Below are 5,504 nucleotides of genomic sequence, written 5' to 3' on the forward strand. Positions count from 1 at the left end.
AACTGCAGAAGATATGGAAAATTTAAGTGACCAAACCGAGCATGCCAAAGCTCAGTGTCACGCTGAATCTGTGGCATGGAAACAGTTAGGGCGTCTGCATGAGAATCATTACTCTTTTCATACATGTCAAGCCTATATAGGCCATTGCGGAGTGTCCCATATAAGAGAAGTGCATTCGAAACAATTCTGTCATGAATGGACCAGCAATGATCAGAAATTGAATTCTCAAGCCAGCTTTGACGAGCACGCTCAGATAGAAATGATATGCTTGTGGTTTCCGGGTACATACAAGGTATTAGCAAGACTATAAGGATGCCCACAACATGATGTCAATGTCTTTGATGGCATAGGAGGCATTGTTAGCACACAAAACTATTCCACCTGATAGAGCATCGCGCAAGGTAGAAAACAACTTCTTGCATGAAGTAATTTTCTTAGTGGCACCAGAATCAAAGTACCAGTCAACATCTGACAAGGACAGACAAGAGATAGGCAAATCACTGCATGTTACAGTCGGTGCATAGCCATCAAGTGCAAAATTGGCTTCCTCTACATTGTCACTTGTGCTAGCAGCAAGTCTTTGCTGCTTCTTTTTCTCACTCTCCTTCCGTTTCCAATAGTCTTCTAAAACATAACTAGGCTTCCGACAATAAATGCATCTCTTCTTCTTCTCAATTGGCTCCTCTTTCAGTTTTGGGTTATCTGACTGGGCTTGTACTTGGCCCTTAGGCTTAGCATGAGATGGAGTCCCAGATTTTTCTTTGCCATGATGGGAGATAGCAAATGCCTCCCATCATGGGAAAGCATATTGTTCTGATTGGAACAAAACTACTCTTCCTGAAGCAAGAGAGCCACCAACTCATCAAAAGTATACAATTCAGAATTGCTCTTTATTAGGAGGAATGTGGTAGCAAAACCTTGATATGATTAAGGTAAGCCATTGAGAACGATAGAAACAAGAGAACTATCCGAAATAACCTCATCAATAATGATGATCTGTTCTTGTAGATCCTTGACACAGGTCAAAAATGCATCCATAGATTCACCCTCTGTCAAATGCTCCAAGCCAAGCTTTTTCTGAAGCTAGACAACTTGCGCTTCATTACGGATCTGATATAGAGAGGCAAGGACATCCCATGTGCTCTTAACAGAGAAACATGATTAGATGTGAGGTATAACTTACCGTTTGCAGGAGAGGACAACAAGTGCATACGCCTGTGCATCTTTAGAATCCCATCTAAGTAGTTCCAATGTAGAAGGAACATGTGCAAGCTGTATACTGCCACTAGAACCAAATTTAAAAACGGTAAAATTTTCTCACAGAGTATTTACTTATTCATTTACAAATATTCATGGGATTTAAACATAAGATTAAAGAGAACTCTTATTTTGATATAAAAATTCTATATGCATCTATTTATGCATAAAATCTAACTTCTATGAAAATAACACTTTTATATTTTAAAAAGTCTTTTTATGCATCTATTTATGTAAAAAAATCAATTTTGATAAAAGTAACACTTTTATAATTAAAAAAATTCTTTTATGCATCATTTTATGCATAAAAATTAATATTGGTGAAAATAACATTTTTATAATTAAAAAAATTTTTATGCATCATTTTATACATAAAAATCAATATTGATGAAAGTAGCACTTTTATAATTTAAAAAAAATCTTTTACACATTTATTGCATAAAAATCAATATTGATGAAAGTAACACTGTTATAATTTTAAAAAAATCTTTTATGCATCATTTTATGCATAAAAATCAATTTTGATGAAAGTAACACTTTTATAATTAAAAAAAATCTTTTATGCATCGTTTTATGCATAAAAATCAATATTGGTGAAAGTATCACTTTTATAATAATAAAAATTTATTTCCAATATGCATCTTTCTATGCATAGAATTTAAATCTGAGGGGGGGTTGCTGGTCAGTCAACCTAAAAGGTGTAGGCCAGCGGCCAAGACAAAAAAAACCCCAAATAAAACATAAAATACCTAGAAAATCCCTTTTTTAGGGCTGGGAAAATATTGTTTTTTCACGAGCAAAATGCACAAAAAGAAACATTTTCCAACCCTACTTTTTTCCAACATCATGATATTCTCCAAGTTGTAGGCCTCCCTCTTCATCCAGGCTAGACCCATTCTAATATGCCAATGCCTCTTCCACCTCCATTAGTGTGTCATTGCCACTCATGTTTCTTCTCCTCCATAGCCTGAGCTTGAAACGCATCAAAGGCTTTCTGGGCACAGGAATGAACTTTCCTACCAAGGCAACTGGCCAACTAAGAAACCCTATCACTATGCTTACTACCCAAAGCTGCCAGCTGAGCTTGACAGTTGAAGCAAATCTATTAAGAAACTCCACAATCATCACCTGGAGTACAAGAGTACCGGCAGTGATGCCCAGAAAAAGCCTATTCTTGAAAAGCCCTTTGAATATGTTTAGCTCCTCCGGTTTCCTGGCATTGACTTCATTGAACAACTGGCAAAGAACAAATGCATTGAATATAACTGTGTTGTTGATGTCACCTGCATTAGGGCCCTCCAATCTCAATAGCTCCTTGCCATTAAACTGTAGGGTGAGGAGTACTATTATTTGGTACACAGCCTGCACAAAGAGGTTCCTCACCATAATGTTCGAGATCAGAGGCTCTTTTCGACCCACTGGTGGACTGTGCAGAAGCTCATCTGTAGGGGGCTCAGTGGCCAAGGCTAGGGCACCAAGAGTGTCCATAATAAGATTAACCCAGAGCAGCTGGACAGCAGTTAAGGGGACATCTCCAGATGAGACTGCAGCTACAAAGTTGATGGTGAGAGCTGCCACATTGACAGTGAGCTGAAACTGGATGAATTTCTGAATATTGACATATATTGAGCGGCCCCAACGCACCACTTTAACCACAGTTGCAAAATTATCATCCAATATGATTATATCAGAGCTCTCCTTGGCAACTTCAGTTCCTTGAATGCCCATAGCCAAGCCAATATCAGCTTCATGAAGTGCAGGTGCATCATTGGTCCCATCGCCAGTAACAGCAACAACCTCACCCATTTCCTTCAAGGTGCGCACCATCAACAGCTTATCGGAAGGTGAAGAACGTGCCATTACACTTATTCTAGGCAGTTCTTGTCTTCTCATTTCATCAGAATAATTTCTGAATGTAAATCCTTCGATGGCTATGCCTCCCTGAAGAATACCACATTCGGTGGCGATAGCTTTGGCTGTTACAATATTGTCACCAGTTAGCATGCGTACCTTTATACCAGCTGCTTGGCACTTCTGCACAGCTTCTTGAACACCAGGCCTGCAGGGGTCCTTAATCCCAACTATTGCAGTAAGAGTTAAGGGTCCATCTGGAATTTTCCAGACTTCTAATTGTTCTCCACATGGCACCTCCTCAGCATTCAGCTCCCTATAACCAAATGCTATGCACCGTAAGCTTTGAGCAGCCATTGCCTCTATCACACTAATCAATTCTTTCCTTTTTGCTGCAGTAATGGGGAGGGAAGAATCATCTGCACCCAACATCATGTTACTCTCTCCAAGCACTATCTCTGCAGCTCCTTTCCAATGAACATGCATCTTCCCACTTTCTGCAACTCTTACAGCTACTCCAGCCCTCTTCTTAATGGAGTTGAACGTCTCCACTTGTATAATCTTAGAGAGGGACCTCACCACATTGAAGTTCATACCCATCCTCAGTCCCCACGTAAGCACTGCTTTCTCAGTAGGGGAGCCCATCACCTCTGGCTCTCCTCCTCCTGCAGGAACAAACACACTGGCACTGCTGTTCTGCATGATACCCTCAAGGAGCAAGCTGTACAAGTTTCTTGGAAGGCTGTGCAATTGTTCAGCATCTCTGAGTTCATCGGCTATCCAAACCTTTACTACAGTCATGATGTTCAGAGTGAGGGTGCCTGTTTTGTCAGTGCAGATCGCCGTAGCGCTACCCATGGTTTCACAGGCAGCCAGTCTCCGTACGAGGGATCTATCGGCCATCATCTTCTTCATTGCATATGCCAAAGACAAAGTAACAGCTAAAGGTAGCCCCTCCGGCACTGCTACAACCACAATTGTAACAGCAATTGCAAAGATGTCAACTACACTGTTCACTGCAGTGCTGACTGAAGTATGGTGGGCTCTAAACTTTCCTGAATTGTTCGCCCCCTCCTTGTGTCCAGAAAAATAGAAGATAAACAGGATGACAAACACAAGAAGTGCTACGGCCAGCCCAATCTGACCAACAAACGTCGCAACACCATTCAAGCGCACCTGCAGTGGAGTTTCTTCACCCGAATCTTCACCAAGCTCTGCCATAAGTTGGCCCCACTCAGTCTTCATGCCCACTCCTGTCACTACCATTGTGCCAAAGCCGTCTGCCACCTTGCAACCTGACATAAGGTAGGGCATCTTATGGTTCACATGAACTGGTTCACTTTCTCCTGTCATACTCGATTCATCTAAAGTCAAAGAGTGCCCATCCACAAACAGGCCATCTGCAGGTACCTGATCCCCTATGTTGAGAGATACCAGATCACCGACCACTAGCTCAAAGATAGACCTCTGCATCTTCCTCCCTCCCCGAATCACATGGACTGGAATGTTCCTTTTCTCTTCGTTCAGGGTTAGGAACTGTAAAGATTGCCTGTAGTCACTAACCGATGTTACCAAAACCACAAGAATGACAGCAAATGCAATACTGAGGCCATCATACCAGCCTTCTTTGATACCATGGCTTTTGATGCCGAAGCCAAGAGACATCAGGGCACATACGTTCAAGATGATGAGGGTTGGATCCCTTCCAGCATCAAGAACAAAGCTGAAGAAGCCTTTGGAGGGCTGCTTAGGGTAGGTGTTGGATCCAAAATCTTCCCTGCGCTTCTGGATGTGCTGAGAGTCATCATCGAGACCATTCTCCAGGCTGGTCTCCAGCATGCGAGCCACTTCTTGCACACAACCAAGCTGATCAAGTGATTGAGGGTTGCGCTCTTGCAGTAGATTAGCCAGCATGTCAAGCATGTCAGGCAAAGTCTCAGACTGGACAGGAGAGCCATCGCGATTGAACGACAAAGCCCTTGATGGGAGAGATGGGGTAGCATCCCCATTGAGCGAAGAAACCATGCATTGGGAGGCACCGCAATGGACCAACGAAGGCCTAGATCCAACCGTCAGGGCATGACTGCCGGACAGTGAGACCCTAGCATCTTCGTTGATGATTGATTGCTGGAAGCGCCTCGCTGCTCGCAGGACGTGTGTGATGGCACGAAGGCGGTGAAGCCGTTTGAGGCGTTGGAGGTCGGCCGTGTAGCGGAACCTGCGAGTTGCATTGAGAGCGAAGGTAGCTTTCTTCCATCGGCGGAGGCTAGGAGAGGAAGGGTGCTTGGGAGGTATGTGGAAGACATCATCCTCAACATCATCATGATGAAAAGGAACATGATCATCTGAGAGGGAGCTTCTTGAGGGAGCTTGGATGAGGAGGAAAGTTTTGGATG

The 5,504-nt window shown here is 42.9% G+C and overlaps 1 pseudogene across 1 annotated transcript in view; it reads right to left on the reverse strand.

Moving 5' to 3' along the window:
• Nucleotides 1-2,003: 2,003 nt before the first annotated feature.
• LOC147624639 (calcium-transporting ATPase 8, plasma membrane-type pseudogene) overlaps nt 2,004-5,504 on the reverse strand; it is a 3,999-nt pseudogene continuing 498 nt past the window's right edge. Inside the window, exon 1 of the transcript XR_015269118.1 lies at nt 2,004-5,504. This exon is cut by the window's right edge and continues 498 nt beyond it. The product of XR_015269118.1 is annotated as a calcium-transporting ATPase 8, plasma membrane-type pseudogene (transcript).

This window comes from Cibotium barometz, chromosome 25 (assembly GCF_041138505.1).
Source record: "Cibotium barometz isolate CiBa-2024 chromosome 25, ASM4113850v1, whole genome shotgun sequence".
In the NCBI taxonomy this organism is placed as follows: Eukaryota; Viridiplantae; Streptophyta; class Polypodiopsida; order Cyatheales; family Cibotiaceae; genus Cibotium; species Cibotium barometz.